At 35.9% G+C, this 20,482-nt stretch overlaps 1 long non-coding RNA gene across 2 annotated transcripts; it reads right to left on the reverse strand.

The window, feature by feature from the left end:
* Nucleotides 1-6,618: 6,618 nt before the first annotated feature.
* Nucleotides 6,619-18,523, reverse strand: LOC140252239 (uncharacterized). 2 transcript variants are annotated; one of them, XR_011903588.1, is made up of 3 exons: nt 18,422-18,495; nt 13,101-13,237; nt 6,619-7,012 (listed from the first exon to the last, which is right to left on the reverse strand). It is a non-coding gene; the product is annotated as an uncharacterized lncRNA (long non-coding RNA). The 2 variants fall into 2 exon arrangements; XR_011903589.1 differs by lacking the exons at nt 6,619-7,012; nt 13,101-13,237 and adding exons at nt 13,359-13,645; nt 14,859-14,962 and having other exon boundaries at nt 18,422-18,523.
* Between the last annotated feature and the right edge of the window lie 1,959 nt (nt 18,524-20,482).

Consider the following 20,482-nt stretch of genomic DNA (forward strand, 5'->3'; position numbering starts at 1 on the left):
ACTTAGAAAACAAAACAAAACAAAAACAAACAAAAAACAACAGTTGACCCTACAAGGTACAATAAGGTACCATTTTTATTTTTAATTTTTTGTTGATTTTTTGTTTCAGTATTGTAGCCTACAAAGCAACATTTCATAGGCTCTGCTGAATAATATTTTGAAAACAGAGGGATGGGAAATGAAAAAGCATTCATTCTCAGAAAACTTGTAATCTGCTAGTCTTGACAATTCCCAGACAGGTGTGTGTAAAAATATATTAAACTACCTAGTTTCAAATTTTATCCTTTCTTCCTGTTTTCTTACTGAACTGCGTTTGAAAATACTCACACAATATATATGTTAATTTAATGTGCAAATAATCAGTGTCTTTTTGATTTCCTGAAAGGTTACCAACAGTATGTTAGACCCTTGGGAATTGAGAGCATTCAGGTAGTAGCTAATCTAGCTTACAACACTCAAGTAGAACATTCACATAGGAGAAGTGAAAAATCTAAACACAAGAAGGTCTGCTGAGATTGGTTTCTGCCTCCTATGCCTACTGTGAGTACAAAATGAAGCACTACTATGTGTATAAAATGAAGCACTACTATGAGTATGGAGGAGAGTCATGGTAAAATTTCAGTGTTTTTTTTTTCATTTCTTCAAAATTCACATCCTTCAGATATGCCATTGCAAATGCTTGAAGAGACACAAGTGAAGTCAAGCCATGATAACAACATAAGGAAGTCTCCAACCTGTGATTACAAACACAGTTTTACAAGCAGGCAGAAATATCAGCAAATTCTTTTCAGCAGCAGACAGAATCTGTGTCCCCACAGATTTGATTCACATGGAATTGCACAATCACAATATTTCTCATAGACTGCAAACATACTGTCATTGATGCTGTTATACACTATGCTGTCCAGACAGAAGATTATAAAACATAAATTTCCGAAAGCATACCTGCAGCAAGTCCAGTGTGGTGTGAAAACTGATAGTATCTCAGTAACTCAGAACCATTAAAATCAATAGGAGATTCAGCACCATTTAGGATTACAGCCATAGGCCAAACAGCTGAGGTCGCTCATATTGTCACAATCCTGCAGCTAAAATATACTACCAATTTATCTACAATAATTTGTGCTCATTATACCATGGTATCTTTGGCTTTTTCTTAACGTCAGTATTCATGTCAAGCTATCTTTAAAAAGGCTCCTGTCTCTTATACACAGTCAGAACAGAATGACCATATTTTATACAAGACGTGCCATTTAGATTTCATTTGCTAAAAAATCCAGTTAACTTGAATACCTACAACAAATAATAATAAAAATGATCTTGCATCCACTGTATCTATTTTTCCAGATTCACTCTATTATCTGCTTAGATTCCCTAGAGTAAATGTATAAAGACTTAATTCTGCCATTTCTCAGTACATTTGCTATTCTGGAATTCAAGTGTCAAATAACAACACAAGGAAAAATAATACTATGTAATTAATACATAACTTCATGACTATAACCTCAAAACTGTAAAAAGCAGCAGCTTGATTACCTATGAATTCAAGTTGAGATTTACATAAGAAAAATAGTTACAGTTCTTTAACAACAAATATAAAGATGTAATCAGGATGTGTTTTTTTTTAACTGAAAACAAGTTTCAAATGTTATTTCAAATGAATCTGTATTGATTTTCACTATGCAAACTGTGAAAAATATTTGTGTTAGCAAAACAACCTAGAACTCAGGTATTTAAGGTCTACACAGAAGGTGGAGCACACAGGAAAGTCAGATTTCCCTCCTGCCTCTCTGCAGCCTTATGCTGGCATTAATGCCTAGCCCCTCCCAGACCGCTGTTCAGTCCTAGAATGTGGAAAGATAGATCCAGATTTTACCGTAGTAAACCAGTGAGAATCCACACCCCACTGATACCTCTGGCCTGCAGTTAAAATGGCCTTGCCTGGACTGCAGAAATGTTGATATTTTGGCCATGGCTCTCAGTAACTGTGCAGACTACTTTTTCTTTGCATCCCTCAGCTCCAAAAGCAGTTCTGCATCATTTGCATTCAAATTTCTGAATGAATTATTCTAAACAGAAATAAAATGCACAGCAAGTTTTGTGTTCACACTTGTTCTGAAAACCATACTTTAGAGTCAGTTATATAGCAAAGCGTGATGTTTCTTTGAAAAAAAGTCAATCTTTTCTAAATTCTTTCTTCCAGAGGCACTTAAAATAAATATAATAACAAAAGAAGAGAATTAAGGAAAACCTTATTTCAGAATTATTAGAGGGCAGAAGAGAGAAGACACTGCTTTTTGGAATAGAGTAGACATTGAAAGCTCATTCTACTGTGAAGAAAAACCATGTAAATATACTTGTTTCTCAAAAAAGTCTGAGCTCTGTTCAGACATATCCACTACAGACTTGCAGCTTTTGGAACTGGTTTCTGCATCTGTTGTCTCCTAAAGCCTCTCTATACAGATCATGTGGGGAAAGAAGCGGATGTCAGGGAGGAGTATCATTTACATCTACTGCCACCCAGTATAGTGTCCAACAGAGAAAATATGCCACCAGCTTAGGTTTGAGGTGCACTTTGGCTGCTTTATTCCTGCCTAGGAGTGATCTGGACAATTATGTGGGGTTAGAAAGCTATAACTCTATTCCCTCCAGACACAGGATGAAATGGTATTTTGGGATAGTGATTTACACTGAGATTAATCAGTCATGGCCGTGGTGAACTGTAATATAGTGATTTCATTGTTCTACACATATTAGATCATAGAAAAGTGAGTTTATGTTCTTGGTATTGAGTGAAAGTAATCATACTGCAGCTATTAGATACTGGCTGCCTCAGTTAATTGATTAGATGCTTATTTAACATTGTTAGCTACTAAGCCTTATGTCATTATAATTATTCAATTCTTACATTCATAAATAAAAGTGGATATTTTGGCTCAGAATCCTGAACATCTGTCAATCTGTGTGGCGTCTAGATCCAAAGTTGTGTTTCAGCGAACTACACATATGTGGGCAGCTGCACCATTTAGATGTGGATCCAGCCTTGGACTGGAAGACCCCAGTCTGGTTTGAACACTTCCTTCCAAGGTCTGGCAGATTTCAGTGTGATGGTTTTCAGCTACGTACATTTACAACAAAAGCAAATGCAAATGAGAAGCTACTCAGAAAGCTACACTGCATATCAATTTTCTGCATCAATTTATAATGCAATGGAAACAGATGGTACATTCAGGCACTATCAGAGAAAGTGATTTTGGGTTTTGGTGACTATTCCTTTTTTTTTTTTTTTTTTCCCCTCTTTTTATTTTTTTTTCTCTTTTTTTTTTTTCCTCTTTTTTTTTTTTTTTTTTTTTTTTTTGACAGTATATTTAATCTATTTTCATACCTGAGGTGTTTCAACACCTGTGTAAAACAGGTTACCATCATACACATAAACCAATCTTGGTGCTACATGCAGCTTTCTCAGCCTGATGCAATTTTCTGATCAAGGGTCTAGAATGTAAAGTATGACCTTTTAGATGGCTCTTAATACTATTCACTTGGTTTCTACTTGGAGAAAAAGTATTTATCAAAGATCACGAGAAGCAATTTCCAAAACCATAAAAGGCTCCTTCTATTTTTAGAAGCCATGCTTTGTGTTAAATACAAGTAATGAGATCATTTATTATTGAACTGTACTCCACACAGTATTTTTACGTTACATTTTCTATTAAAAAATAAAATAAAAAATAAAATTTAAAATTTAAAAAAAGGCCACAGTTGCTTTCCAAGTTCAGGACATATATCTCAGAGAAAAGATTAATTCAGATGCAACTTACTGCAACTGCTACCCCTGTACCTTTTCTGATTAATTCAGCTGTAACAAAAAATACACCAATGTTTGTTTTTCTTTTTTAAAGGAGGAGTTGGAAATGCTCTCAAGGTTGCTGGAATGTAGCATAGTATTGCATGGTTCTGATGCAATGATCTGTCAGAAATTTTCCAATAATAAGTTTTCATCAGGAATTGTTCATTCATTAAGCAATTCAGTCCACCAAATATCTCATCCTCACGCCCAAAACAAAAGTTCTGGTCATGATGAATAGAGGCAATGAAGAAAGCCCAGTTGTAAGCACACAGAGAAGCTGATTTAATTTTGTGGATTAAACCTCAAAATTTCTACATTTTAGTAATCTGAAACCTGCTGTTCTCTTGTACATTCTTCAAGTCCTGTTTTACCTTCTATTTAGTAATTTCTTCCTTGAACAAATATCTGAATTCCAGCGATAACATTATCAATCTAGAAAGTGTTTTGTCTTTTTGATCTTCTTTTTCTACTCCCAAGCCTACTGTATTGAATTTTTAAATTCCAAAAATCTCTAGGAACAATAAAATCATTTTTCTTTAAGCATTAAAGGAAAACTAATACACATTCTCCTGATCATCCTACTGATGTCAATTCCAATAATATAGGATTCTTAGCATCCTCTCTGCTGCATAGAAAACATTTCTTTTAATCACAAAACATATTTTATGTATCTATCAGAAGGTAAATTAACACTAATTTGAAGTAGTACAGCAGTCCTTACACATAACTGAAACAACATTGTTGAAAGAAGAGTCAAGTAACATTCTTCCATAGGGTGCAAACAACTTCAATTTTATATGATGCTGTAAAATGGAGACTAAACACTGTTGTTTGTTTACTTGTCTGTTTACGCTATGAAGACTCCACAGCAGGTTCTATGGAGCTTGGCACACAAACACAGCTGCAGCCTCTAAATTTTACAGTATTAATTGATGAACCTAACCTGTTAGGTGTTTACAGTAGCATGGCTGCCTGGATCAGTGTAGCAGGTAACACCATTGTGTTCACTAGCTGTGTGTTTCGGTTGATTTCTCAGTATACACAGTTGGTACAGACAGATCCTTACAGCAGTGTGAAGACATGACAACTTACTGGTTGTGTTAGTCACAGAAATGAAGTGTGACGTCGCATTGTACAACCACAGTTTGAGGCAAAAAGAAATAAACTACATGATACATATTTTCCTGTGAAGGACATGTTTCGTATCAGATTTATACTCATTAGCAAATTAGCACACTTTGTTATTTACACATATCAGAAAATAGATGTTGTAAAATTCTTTGTTTACATATCTTAATCTATTTACTTCATATTTACAGATAAATAACATAGACGTAGACCAGATGTAAATCAGGGAAAATCATATGTCTATGTTCATCAACTGAACCTTATTTTTTGTGAATTTGTTGATAACCTATTATTTCAGTTACAAAAAACAAGTAAAACCTTCCCCCAAAAGATCAGATTCTTCTTCTATTTACAATGCAAATAGAGGCAAACTGCAATTTCCATTTCTAATTAAGTCTCTGCCAGTTCCTCAATCAGGTAAATTGCTATTACCTTCTTGCTAAGTTATTTTGGGGACTACTTTGAACAGAATTATTCTGGTTGCTATAATTAAGACTTCTAAAATTAATATTTAAATTTTATAATTGCTGGACTATGGCATCCTGAGAAATAATAATTACCTGTCTGATTGCAAAGTTGAAGTGAGCAGTTATGTGCGTTTGACTCTCTTTAATCTTGCAGTTTGTATCCCTATTCACTTGAACAATGTTATTAAGTTTAGAAACTGATTACATGGGTTGGTTTGTGAGTCAGACAGCCAGCTCTTCAGGCAACTAAAAATAATATTCTGTTTCATTTGTTAAAGGGGAAAAAATGCCCGTGCCACTTTCAGTGAACTGAGCTAGACCTTAGAGTAAAAGACAAGCCTGGTCTAAACAATTCAAAAACTTCATATCAAAGCTAAAGTTCCTTTTCTAAGCTAAAGTCAGAGGGCAAAAAATTCTTGATCTCAGCATTTGAATGGAGAGCCAAGATGGATGTCAGTATTTCATCCAGTCTGTTTGCAGTTCCTGTCCTCAGGTCTGAGACTCTCTCTCAGACTTTGATAACAGCAGGGAATTTGAAACAGAAAACACTAGAAATTTTTAAAGTAATTGCTTAGAAATAGGAAATTATTCCATAGCAGGTTATTATCCATAGTGATGTTATGTTAAGAAACAGAAAAAAGATCACTGCTCATGTATAACTCAAGATGACAACATCTGTAAAACAAAACAAGGGGAACTATAAATGATTTTGAAGACAAAATACCCTGAGAGAGTTCAGTTCAAGTCTGAGTTTCATGCTTTAGTTTAAAGGTCTTCAAGAAACTATGGTACTTCTTCAAATGCATTAAGGGACCTGTGCTGCCATTTTGATTTTTTTTTTTTTTTTTTTTTTTTTTTTTTTTTTTTTTTTTTCCTCCTCCTTAGGAAGCATGTTCTGAGACATTTTTGTCATTTCTATATATTCACCCAAACATGAAGAGCAGGTCAATCTACAGAGTAGTTAAAAAAGGCAGATGAGGAAAGACCAAAGTCCAGTATATCATAAAAGAAGACATGGTATGAAAGGAGAAATGAACTTCAGGAGACAAGCTCTCATCACTCTCAGGTCTACTCTAGCCCTTTCTAATATGAAGGAACCTAACAAATATTTGTTAGGTAAAAGCTGATTAAGACCCAACAGATAAAGACAGCTTCTCCTACAGTGACTGAGTTAATGCAAGACTTGAATTGCCCTCTAGAAGTTTCGCTTTATTGATTATAGAAAAACCTAGGACAACCACACTCTTAATTAGGATCCTCAATTAAGTACTTAAAATTTGGTGGGATCGATGCCAACCAAAGCAATTACCCTCACCTTTCTTTTTGTACAAATAGAGTTCTACATCATGCCTTTTATTTCCTGGGAGACTCATCACTGAAGATACAGTTCTTAAACTGAAAACAAATGTGGGTTTTCTTTCCAAATTTCTGTGTTGCCTTGTTTCAGAGGCCTTTTGAGGAGCTGAAGTTGTCTTTTCAATATTGTTCCTTTTCTCCTTCCCCTTCTTTCCCTCTTTTGCTGAAGGATTTGTCCCCATTCTGTCTTCCACTGATGAAGAACTTTCTGTCACTGAAAACACAACTTTCTTGTATAAAACTGCAGTGATATATACACGCAGAATAGCCTCTCAAAACCAAAATTAATGCAACTAAATAAGCATGTTTACAAATAGTCTCTGATGCTCCTGCTTATGTCATCCCCTCACCTTCAGAAGAAGAACATCAGTTTCCTCCTACACTAAAGTCCTTGTTGCTCCATAATTTTCATTGCTTGTTAGTATTTTTACCAGAGCTTTCCTAGAAGATGGTGGTTGGAGCTGAATGTATGGCAGGTCCCTTGCCATCTATTTGCAAAATTTCAGAAACATCTTACTTTCATTTTTGCTTCTGATGGACCATTTTAGGTCCTAATCTTATACTACATGTTTAAGAATGTATTAGTTTACATGTTGCTGAATTATTACATTGTGGTTCCTTACATGACTAATTAAGTGTCAAGCATCAGTTTGAACTACAGGTCATTGACTCTTTAGGGAACATTTAGAAAAAAGAAAAACACTTTCTTCAGCTGCTCCCTGATCTATGAGATTTCTCAGTAATCAAATTTAGACTGTCAGCTGAATTGCTACAAAGAAAATATCTGAGAAAATTCCTTCTTTAAATAAGAATAGAATTGCAGAACAAACTTTCTGGTTTTAATTATTCCATAAGCATGCACTACTTACAATAATTAACAACTGTATGTAATTATGGGTGCGTAACACAAAATGGCCTGCTGAATGCTATAGTATTTCAGAGGGGTAAGGACATGAAATGTTACAGAATATGCTGAAAATAAAGTTTTCCTCTTCTGATAAGGGGTAATATGGTGTTCAAATTAAAGTTTAATTTTTCTGCTATCTTTAAAAACTGTTGATCTATTTTGGCAACCAACAGAGTCACATATAGAAACAGAGAGATTTATTTGAAGTATGATATTTATATCTAGAAATGTGGATGTGGCAGGACTAATTCAATGACAGTCTCTCTTATGTAGGCTGGTTATTACCAAGAAAAAAAAAAAATACTACTTTGGTCTGTGTGTGTGAGGTGGGATAGTTCTGTTAATCATATTCAACTATTTTCTGAACCCAAAATTGGAAACATCTACATTAAATAAAATTAAGCACCTATTCAACTAATAACCATTATAATCTGAGAAAAGGGGGATTGTTTCAAGATTACAGAATTGCATTTCTTGAAGGCTGCACATAAGTGTGGCTGCATGATTGTATACATGAATGGACATTATCTGCATACATATTTCTAACTCTAATAAAGCTGAGATTTCCTCTTTGTAAGTTTCTGTTCAATAAGCATTAACAAAGTCTTTTATAGTCAAGAATCAATCATTATTTGGAACCATTCAAGATATACTTTTATATCCTGATCAGTGAGAATAACAACACTCCCAAGAAACAAAATTGTGAATGCACTAAGTAGAAGTGACAAAAGTCCCATCAGAAAACAATGCACACTGCTATGTTTTCCTATAACAACAATTTTTAAAACAAAAAAAGGTCCCATATCTTTTGTCAGTAGGCAGTTAGAAGCTGAAATTTACCTCAAATGTCTTTGTAGTTGCTACAAATCTATTTTATTATAAAGATTACACTGCCATCTATTGGGTGGCATTACAATATGAACTGTCTCATTCCTGTCTTTGGACTCAGAAAGGTAAAAACAAAACAAAACAAAAAAACCACAAAAACAAAAAACAAACAAACAAACAAAAAAACCAATCTATCAGAATTCCTGTGGATTTTTATTAGCAACTATATTATAACACTTCTTATTTAGTGTATAACGTATGACTTATACATAGAGCTTGGTCCCCCCTTTGCTACCATTACTAATTACGCAGAATGAGACATTTTAGCATAGTGATAGAATTAACTTCAGAGCCATGCCAGAGGAATAAAGGGGTGGGGGTGGGGGAAAGAGCAAGAACAAAACAGCACCACCCTTAAATTGCCTCACATCTCACCAAAAACTTATAGAGAAGTTTTCATCCACAGTGTCAGTGAGTAGAACTTCATCACTCACTGCACAGGAATAAAAGACCTCATTTCCATGTAAGTGGCAAGATTTTGCAATACAAAGAGATCCCTGTGCTATACAGAGACTTCACAGGTATATATATTTTTTAAGTAACCTAGTAAAGCTTCAAAGGAATGTTTTGCCCATCTAAGACTGATTTCTATTTTATTATAAAATTTTAATTAAAGTTCTGATTTATTTTATTATATTGTATTACATTTGTAATATCCTCTCCACATCTATCTATATCTTAGGCAAATGAAAACATTGATTTTTATGGAAAAATCAAATGTCAAAAGCATAAGCCCTGGAAGTTTATGTACAAATTTTGCTAACTGCAGCTTTGTCTCTTATTTTAGATGCATAGACCACAGGTAACCAGACTGACTTCTTCTGTCTAAAATTATCTTGGAAGGCCAGTTGGCAGACAGTATATCTCTACTTTTCAGCAGAACAAATTAAGCCCAGAACACTGAAGTGGCAGAGACCTGGAACCACACACACAACACTGATTGCCCAGGCACTACATAGAGCAGAATTTGAGGTTCAACAAGTCCAAGTGCTGGGTCCTGTACTTTGGCCACAATAACCTCGTGCAGCGCTATAGACTTGGGGCTGTGCGGCTGGATGACTGTGAAGAGGAAAGGGACCTGGGGGTGTAGGTCAGTGCTGGGCTGAACATGAGCCGACAGTGTGCCCAGGCAGCCAAGAAGGCCAACGGCATCCTGGCCTGTATTAGAAATAGTGTGGCCAGCAGGACCAGAGAGGTGATTATCCCCCTGTACTCAGCACTGGTGAGGCCACCGCACCTCAAGTACTGTGTTCAATTTTGGGCTCCTCACTACAAGAAAGACATTGAGGTCCTGAAATGCATCCAGAGAAGGGCAATGAAACTGGTGAGAGGTCTGGAGCACAAGTCTTATGAGGAGCGGCTCAGGGAGCTAGGATTGTTTAGCCTGGAGAAGAGGATGCTCAGGGGAGACCTCATTGCACTCTACAACTTCCTGAAGGGAGGTTGTGATGAGGACGGTCTCTTCTGTCAGGCAACAAACAGAACCTGAGGAAATGGTCACAAGTTGCACCAGAAGAGGTTTACATTGGACACTAGAAGGAACTTTTTCTCTCAGAGAGTGATCAGGCACTGGAATGGCTGCCCAGGGAGGTGGTGGAGTCACCGTCCCTGGCAGTGTTCAAGAGACATCTGGAAGAGGAGTTATGAGATATGATTTAGTGGTTTGCTGTAGCTACGGTAATGGGAGGGCGGTTGGACTGGCTGATCTTGTAGGTCCTTTCCAACCTTGTGATTCTATGAATTTCTCTTTGAAACGTCTTTGACTTTTATATTACCAAGGTTAAACCAAGACAAGTGTGCTAAGGCTAAGAGGAATTCTCACAGAATGCACAATATTCTATTCTGTTGTGCCTGGAAAAAATAAAAAAATAAAAAATCTTCAGGCCAGTGTTCTATATAGGTATAAATGCCTCCCATTACCATTAATGACATAGAAAGCATAGCTAATAAGTATTAGGCTAGCACAGAGAAGATCTTGTCTCTAATTAAAGTTCTACTACAGCATTTCTATATGACCTTGGGCCAGACACTAAAATCTATCTGCGCTTCAGGCTACCACTGGTAAATGGAAATAATTATATATTTGTCCCATGAACAGCATTGTGAGGTTAAATTCAGGTTACTCTAATATTAACATTTGTTTTCCAGAACAAAAAAATGATAAAGGCCAATAAAAGTCTACTGTAGAAAGACTAGAAAGTAGTTGGACTTACTCTTCTTATGCTTACCTCTTACTTGAAATAAAAATCATGTAACAAAAAAAAACAAAAAAGAGAGCAATTCTTTCAGAAACAGTCTCTGCTAAACAGAAACAAAAAAATGCAGTAAAGCTCCTGTATTAAATGAATGTTCAGTGAAAGCCTAAATTAAGCTACAGTCTTGTTCTGTAGGAGACTGCAGAACTTACCTACAGAGATACTAATAGCATGAACTCAGTGTATTTTGAACAAATAGAGTGTCACTGCTCTTGAAGGGGAAACATCTGATGTGGCACAAGTGTAAAAATCACAGTCTCTTCCAGCTCCCATGGTAAAGGGAGATGATAAAGTAGCACTAGCATAATATCAACAACCTACTTTACATCCTCTGGTTATCTGTCTAAAACAATGGAATTCTCTAATGGAAATGGGACATTCCTCTGTGAGCAATAAAAATCACAAGGGCTGAAAATACAAGAACCGTTGTCTATCAAGGCTTGTATTTAACTGCTGTAGAATATGCTACTTGCAACTTGGTAGTTACAAAGCAAATTCTAGCTTTAATACTTTGAGTGGTGGATTTTGCATCACACAGGCTACATAAAACACAGGGTTGAAGATAAGTTTGTAGACATTTGTTCAATCTCATTTCTGCAGTACAACTGGGGAATGAGTACCAAGTAGTTTTGAAATCCATGTTATTCTGTTTCTTGATCTGAAATTCTGCTTCTATTTTACTTGCATATGTCAATTAATATAACACATTCTTTTAGCAAAACTAGAAACATAAATAACTCTTTACCCTTTAAATTATCATCACACTTGCATTCCCCCTGGCACTGAATAACAAATTGTGAATGAAATGAATAACAGTTCTTTATATTCAGTCTCTGACCTGTGTGGAACACATGAAGTAACAGCACATATGAGTGTGATGAGCTAAAGGAATTCAGTATTGAATTGGTATATTGGACATAGTTGTCATGAAAATGAAAGGATTAACTTCTGGTTAAGCATCAGCTAAGCACCATATTGAAAAAATTGATTATTGTATGTGTGTCTAGAATGCCCTCTCTTCATCATTCTGTAATTCTGAGGTTCAGAGAACCAATTTAAATCACATTTTTCCTCTAGGGACCACTTTGAACTTGAGAGATTTGTGATCTGGCTTTTCTAAAGGACTGAACACCAGTAGCTGTAATGTAAGTCAAAAGCATTTGTATTCTAAATACATGGATAAGGACGTAAAACACTGACTTTACTAAAAAGGTATAAGCCATGCTCAGCAGCCAGTCATCTCAGATCTAAAAAAAAAAAATAAAAAAAAAAATGGGAAATGTTAAAGTTTATGTGCTCAACACCTGTTTCCCAGCTACTCACTGGACTATGATCAGGTGTGGAATTAATACTGGCTATTTGTATTGTGTTGGTTGCACAAAATATTGCGTTTTCATAGAATGGTTTGGAAGGAACCTTTAAGATCACCTAGTTCCAACCCCACTGCTGTAGGCAGGGACAACTCGCACAAGACCTGGTTGCTTACAGCCCAATCCAGCCTGGCCCTGAAAGCCCCTAGGATGATGGGAATACCCACAATTTCTCTGGGCAACCTGTTCCAATGTCTTACAACCCTCACAGTAAAGAGTTTCTTCCTAATATGTAGTATAAATCAACCCTATTACCTACCCAGTTTAAAGTTATTTTCACTCATTCTGTCCCTACATGCCCTTTCAAAAAGTCCCTCCTCAGCTTTCCTGTAGGCCCCCTTAATGTACTAGCAGGTACCTATCAGGTCCCCCTGGAGCCTTCCCTTCTCCATGCTGAAGATCCCTAGTTCTCTTAGCCTGTCCCCACAACGGAGGTGCTCCAGCCATCTGATCAACTTCATGGCCCTCCTCTCAACCTGTTCCAACAGCTCCATGCCCTTCTTGTGTTGGGGGCCTCACATCTGGATGTAATACTCCAGGTGGAGTCTCATGAAAGCAGAGTAGAGGGGCAGAATCACTTCCTTCATCATTCTGAATAAAGTTATCGAATAACTGTACTCTGATCATTATTCTATTCAATGCATTATATGATCAGTAAGAAAAAATTAGCAAAACATATTGTACTTAAAGAACATATAATACAGCTCAGACACCAGAGACGATACAGTTGAATAGTAACGTTAATTATGGTATTTTCTATTATTTCAGTGGTTGAATGTGTTCATTTAGCAGAAAGTTTGAGTACGTTTTTGAGAGGAGAAGGAAAGGGCTTGTGTTAATAATTCACATCCACATCCAAGCACTGATAACCCCTTTGTTTACCTCAGCTTCTTAATGTTCTTCTCTCTTGACTTCCTTTCACTCCTCCTCTCTTTTCAGTTGTTTTTTTGTTGGTCTTTTTCACCCTCCCTCGGGCTCCTTCTCTTCCTCCCAGCCTTTCATGTTTCAGTGGTAGTAACCTGTACCAAACACATGTGAAGCAAAAATTAAATAGTAAAACAAACAACTGCTCTAGTTTTTATTTATTTATTTATTTTTATTTTCCCCCTTCTTTTTCCCCAGGAAACTACAAGTAAGCAAGGCTAAATGACAATTCCAGGTATAAATGTCTTCTTTCATAGCAGCCCGTCAGAGAGAAAAAATAGGTGAGGCCAAAAGGTAGACTAAGTAGGTGGTATATTGTAACAGGACTGCAAGATTTTACATTGTAGTCATTGTGGATTAGTTAGCGAATTCAAGCTAACTGTTTTCACATCCTGAATGTCTTGAGCACGCATAACTTTTGGGAATGGGAGATGCTTAAACTGTTCCTTATTTAGCTTGGCTTGCTCTCCTTTGGGTTCTCTGCTGTTTAGTGCTGGGTGTTCCTGAAATCAAGTGAAACAATCAGCTGATGCTCAGGAACACTATTGAGGTTCCCAAAAGTTGACCTTACAGAAAAGATAACATGCACATAGACCATTTGAATGATTACACAGTATTTAGAAAGTTCACCACAGTTTTATACTTATTAGGGCATCACTGTAAAAGTTTGTCACTGAATGAGGGAACTGACAGTAATGGCAATAAAGCATTTACTATTTAGCTTACATCTAGTTTCAGTGATTTTTTATTATTATTATTTTAACATCAACTCCCTAGAATAATACATTACAGCTTACAAGAAATATAGCAGTAGATAGAAATGCAATTACAAGAATCTATAGATTCATATGTTATTTGAACCACTGCAACAACTCTTCACGTTCACGCCAATAACATTCAATTAGCTCTAATGAGTGTGAGTTTTAATGCTTAACCCAATGCCTCTCTAAGGATAATTTTGCATGGAGGTGTAGCTACTAGCTGGTAATATATAACACCATTTGATTAGGATAAATTATTTTCAAAACATATCTGCCATAAAAAGCTAAAATGAAGGGTAAAGTGACAGAACAACTGCTGCTAAATTCTATTTTCAGCATTGTAATTGGTATAATACACCATAATTTATTTTAATGAGTTACAATTAAGAAATGGTTTCTAGGGTTGCATGTAATTTCTTTCAATTATTAGTTATTAGTTGTTCATGCATAAATGTGTTTTAATATTGGCTTACTTGAGCTATAGTAGATGATTAAAGCTGCTCAGTATATTAAGTTTTCATTTGTAGAGCCGTACATTGCAGGGGCAATTCTAGCACAAAGCAGTTATAAGAAAGCAATCACACTGACAATTGAGAGAAATATTTCTTAAGTATTACTAAAAAAAAAAAAAAAAAAAAAAAAATATATTAAAGCAATATGGGAAAGGTGTCATAGAAAATCCTGATATGGTTAGCTCTGAATTTTTCTTTATCTAACTGCAGCTACGGTTTAATGGCCTCTGTCTTAATAAAAAATTTAAGTTAACCTTGTTGCAGAGAGAGTTATTATACTATGTATTCTTCCACTTTATTAGGATAAAGAAATATTATCTTGGGAGGCTATGCTAACAAGTCTCAACACTGCCTGTATTGTTAAAGAATAGGTTTACATCTCAGAGGAGTGTAAAGACCTAAGGAAACTGCAACCTTTTTAACTTAAAAAGCATTCTACTTACCTAATAGAAAGTAGTCTATTCTGTACTAGGAAGAATGGTTTATAACAGCCTCTCTGCTATCAGTCATTCTCATATAACACAATATTTACTGCACTCGCTGTAATCTAAGTGAGAAAAATAAATAAATAAATGCTGAATGTCTCTTCAGAAGACAAGCATAGATCTAACCTGAGAATAGAGCATCTTAACCTCATCATTATGAATCTTATGGGAAACAATGCATTTGCTTTCTTCAGTAGAAAACTGGGCTATAATAAAAGATCTTGGAGCAGAGAAAATTATTATTTTTTTTTTCTTACTTACAGCATTCTGTCAGATTATATTTATGTTCTTTAGGTCCTCATGCATCCAGAAACTTACAAATAATGAATAAATCTTTCAAGATTTTGCTTTGTAGTTCATTAAAATTAAGTTACACTGCTTCAAGAAATATGGTATTTCTACACATAGTGAGTATGTTGATTTTGTTGCATTTTAAAACACATTTCTTATTCCAGTTATGTTTAGCCATTGCAACAATTCCTCACAATAATTAATAATTATCTACTGCAACTATTTTTCAGGACATTAAATAATGCACCATGATTTACTAACCCCTCTTCATTTCAAACAGTCCTTCATGGCTGTTGAGTAATAAATAAATGTCAAGTAGTCTTAAATCTATCTAATGAGAACGTTTCTTTTACTTGTAGAGCATATATAAAAACAATTGGAGGTATGAGGGAGGCTTAAGAAACCAATTTTTATGAACCAAATTCAGCACACGAGGAGGAGTGAGGACAAATTTCACTGTAATCATTGGATTTTACTTGACCAACATAGTAATATTCCTTATTTGCTAAATTCAGTAGCCTCTCAAGTAAAATTATCTGCTCTTTAAACTCATTGAGTTTTTGAACTCAAACTGGCCTACAACAATTTTGCTTTTTTTGACTAAGAGGATCTTCATTGTCAGATTATGTGAAACAACAACTTCTGCCTTCCTAGTAGGCAAGCTGCTCCAAAAGCAATGCCTCCTGTTTTATTATAATGGCCCATAAATTCAGAGGTGGAAGCTGGTGGTACAGCAGTAGAGATCAAACCTTCTCACGAATATTTTGTTACATGTTGTTGCCAAATGACTAATGGCAGCAGATGGGCAGTCACACAAAACAGTATCTCACGTGAAAATGCATATGAAACAAAGGTGTGTCACTGAATTCCTTCAAGCAGAAAAAAAATTCATCTACTGATATTCATTGGCACTTGCTGAATGTTTCTGGAGATCAAAGAGTGGAAGCAAACATGGTGAGACAGTGGGTAGTGAGTTTAAGTGGTGGTGACAGCAATGTAAAGGCCAGCCATATTCCAGATGGCCATGCACAGCCATAACACAGTTAAATGAAGAGTATCTGAAGTGCTGAAATAGTACATAAAACGGCTTAGCATATTTTGCAGAAACGTATTAACTGTTTAGAAAGGAATGACTTTTCTTTAAAAAAAAAAAAAAAAAAAAAGAGGAGATTGTTCCCAAAAAGTTTCTCGAGCTTTTCTGATTTTCAGGGAGAAAGAACTATGAAAAGTTAAAAGTATTCTACTGGAAAATGATCTGAGTACCAAACATCCGTCAGACTGTAAATAACGCAGACTACTTCATGAATGGGAATGAGAGGAGTGAGACCTTGTAGGGAAAGGAATAGGGGGACTACATTGTGACCTACAGGTCCTCACGAGGGGAGCATCGTTGTAGCACTGATTTAAGTTCTCTGGTGACAATGACAGGAGCTGGGGGAACCAGCATAAAGCTGAGTGAGAAGAGGGTCAGGTGTGATATCAGAAAAATACTCTTCACCCAGAGGATTGTCAGGCACTGGAACAAGCTCCCCAGGGCAGTGGTCACAGCATCAATCATGCCAGAGTTCATGAAACACCTGGGCAACCACACAGCATCTGTTTTTTAGGTGGTCCTTCATGAAGCCATTGCCGTTTCAGTAGACCCTGACCACACTGCTCCTCTAAGCTCGACTGAAAGGCTTAGACCTTGAATCATTTTTAACTATCAGATGAACTGAACAAAAGAATAAGAAGCCAGAGCATATTTCACTTCACCATTTCTTAACAAATTAAATTTTGTTTGGAAAAGACTGCTGTGATCAGCACGAAGGTTTTATGCATCCTGTTTCTCAGGATGTTGAGGATTGGTTTCCATGAGAATTCATTACTTGTTTTTTCCTTACAATCAAGCAAAGCCTATTTTATACAGATACAAGGTTGACTAAATCCCTTTTAGATAGTAATACAGTGTACGTGAGCAACACAGCGCAAGGAGTATTACAGTCTGCATAATAAATTTATTGAGGCCTTTATTTTCCTGTAGACTTTAAATCTTCTGCTGCTTGAAGATTATATTCATCCTGAAACATTACCCTTCAAGTGTTAAAATGACAAGTGCTGATGAAGGTAAAGCTGATCAGCTGCAAGACTCCCACTGCTGAACATTATAAAGTTTCTGTTGTTCAAACAGCTCAGTTAATTATCCAAATGTGAAGGATATCAGGAGGGAACCTGCTGAGCTTTACAGCTGACTTCCAGGGAATTATCCATAATAGAGCTGTTCTAGGAAAATTATGACAGACCTAACCGACAGGGACCTCTGCTTACCTCTCTTGAGGATTTGTGCGGGACCTTATAATCAAACAGGGAGTTAGGAATTTTCTCAGAATCAAACAGAAGCTACATTTTGTGTGGGGAAAGCAGTGCAATCAGCCTCACAGCATTTTATCACATAAACCCAGAGAGGATTCCAGAATCACACATTAATTGCCTGCTGCAAAGATGACTGCCATTCCTCCAGTGCCAGCAAATACTTTACCAAATTTGATTCTTAAAATGACTATCATGTGTTGTCTGTAGTTAAAAATAGATTTCTGGCTGTCTTTACAGACACTTTTTGAAAAGCTATAATATCTCTTTAAAATAAGTACTTGTGTTTTTCTGCCCAATTATTTTGGGAAAGTCTTGCACTTAGATAGAAAATAAGTCATTTTGTTTTTTAATCTTTTGAATAAACGCTTACTGGTATAGGTGTATGGTATTGCGTTCATCTGTGTAGGCATTCCCTGGCTAGAGAAAATGGCATAGGCATGTGATGAAGCTATGCAGGAGAAAAAATAAGGCCTTACTGAGGAGTTAGTACTGGAAATCTAACGTAGTCCATTTTCTCAAGGCAAATAGTTAGTTTTCCATATCATATAGAGGGAAATAAAAATATTACCAACACATACACCAGAGCTCACCATGATAATCATATAAACCTTTATAAAGTCTATCACCATAGCATCTAGATACCACAAATACATCCTTTCAACATAAGCTCACTCTCAGTGGACATTCTAAGTAGGTACACCTAACAGATTCTATAAAATGATGTGGAGTAGAATGAGTGACTTTAAGTGTGACATGGATGAAAATGAAAATTCTGTCCTGAACTTGTTACCACAAAATCATAAATAGGATAGCAGAATGATGGTGTACAGTCATAATTACAGAGTAAATAGTCAGAGGCTATGTAAGAAAAGACTCACCAGTGCTTAGGCTTTCAGTTGAAACAGATGCTCACCAATGTCGATGTCCATCATAAAAAATCCACAAAGGAGCCATCCCCAAAAAGAGATGCTATCTTAGTGGTGGTCAGACCTTAAATGGGATCTAAGAGACATGGAGTCAGGCTCCACTCTTTCTGAGAGCACAGCTGAATTACCTTCACCTGTGCTCCCGCAGCTGACTCGTGGCTTGCCTCAGATGGTTAATCAGAAGTTCAAGCTGTGATCAACAGTTTCCCTTACAGATAGAATAGTAATGGAAAACCACATTTCCATAATTGAAATCAATTATATCCTGTAGCACCATAAGTTAATTTGTAAAATTAATTTCATGTGATAAATGCCTATAAAGTTGTAAGACTAATTACCCAAAGCCAAAATCACCAAGATGTTTCTTATATAACCATTGAACTATTTTTTTCTTTTCTTTCTTCTTTCTGTCTATCCTTTGTTTTTAAAGACTCAAAGACTGAAAACTATATAATTTTTATTCCATCAGATTCTTCAGCATTAAGATTGGAAAGAAGACATTGCCAACCTAGCTACACAGCTGATTTAGTTATGCTACTTCCAGCACAGCCACTTGTATTATCTTGGCAGATCATCTTTCAAAAGAACCTTGAATCATTCACCTTAGCACAATAACCAGTACAAGGTTCGATAGACACTGCTGGTATTGCCAGAGGAGGTCTTATGCTAAATTTAAGAGTGTAGTGCAGTTTAGACATTTGAACAGTTCTTCTCAAGTTGTTGTTTCATTCTACTTTTACTGTTTTCCTTTTCTAGTTGTATTTCTGCCTGTCCTGCCAGAAGGTCCACACACAGATAGAATGCTGCCTCATTTTAAGCCAAATGTGAATTACATCAGTATTCAGTATAACTTGCAAAACTCAGTAGAAACAGTACCATAGTTCCCTTACAGTATTACAGAGACACATACTTTTGAATTTAATTTGGTAAAATAGCATAGCACAAATAGGACACTGACACATTAAAGTACATACAGAAGAATTCTGATCAAGTATTTCTCTTTCTGAGATAGTTTAATCTATTCCAAACTATGTCTCTACCTCAGAGCAACAGATATGCTAATCTAATGCTACTCTTCCCATATCTGTGGTCTCACTACAGATCAATGAAGAGGGGCATAAGTCTCTAGCCAAACCATCATCAACTGAGCATACCTCTAGCTATTACTAGGCATCTGGTTCTCCTAAATGACAGGTCCAATGTATTTATCTTCTTTTTGTAATTTAATTTGTTTACAGCAACAGCTCAGAGGAAAAACATCACCTTGACTGACTGTAAATTCTCTTAGAGAAACCCTTCGTGTAAATGCAGTGGTAGAGCAAATGGTTCTAAAGCAGTGAGGAATAACTCCCCTTGTGCTCATGTTATACTCCTATAGGAATCCTTTACTTTGCTTTCAGCAGTCTCTTCAAAACTTCAGTTAAATATTTAAACACTTTTCAGCTGATTGTTTTTTCTTGCTGTAATAATTCCACTCACTGTTGTATTCATTTTACTGTTACTACATACTATTTCACAAACAATATTTGCACGTACCACCACTAAGCTCCTATATGTACTACTCTTTCAACAGCTGTTGATAAAAGTCAAAAGTTGCAGGGTAGAATTGCCTGTCTCATGGCTCTCGTAGCATTTTGCAATTGAACTGAAACTGTTGAAGCGTATTTTAAGAAAAAGGCAAGCCACCTTTCTGGAAGGAAAAACAAAAACAAAAAACAAACAAACAAACAACAAACATGGAATTTTATAGTAAGTAATTCTGGGTAATTGATTACCCAAACCGCTTATAGAAATGTGAAAGAGATTTTGAGATTTTATGTTACAAGATCCAGAAGAAGAGTTTAAAGGTAACAGTCATTAGATATGAAACCTAAAAAGATTTAAGTGCCATTAAAAGTATCCTGGTTGCTTTGACAATGCCTAATTAAAAGTGATGTCTCTTTAATATTTAGTCTACCCTAGGGACATATGATTGGGTATTTTGTCCCTGAGACTTGTACCTATCTGAATTGT

Source organism: Excalfactoria chinensis, chromosome 4 (assembly GCF_039878825.1).
Source record: "Excalfactoria chinensis isolate bCotChi1 chromosome 4, bCotChi1.hap2, whole genome shotgun sequence".
Lineage (NCBI taxonomy): Eukaryota > Metazoa > Chordata > Aves > Galliformes > Phasianidae > Excalfactoria > Excalfactoria chinensis.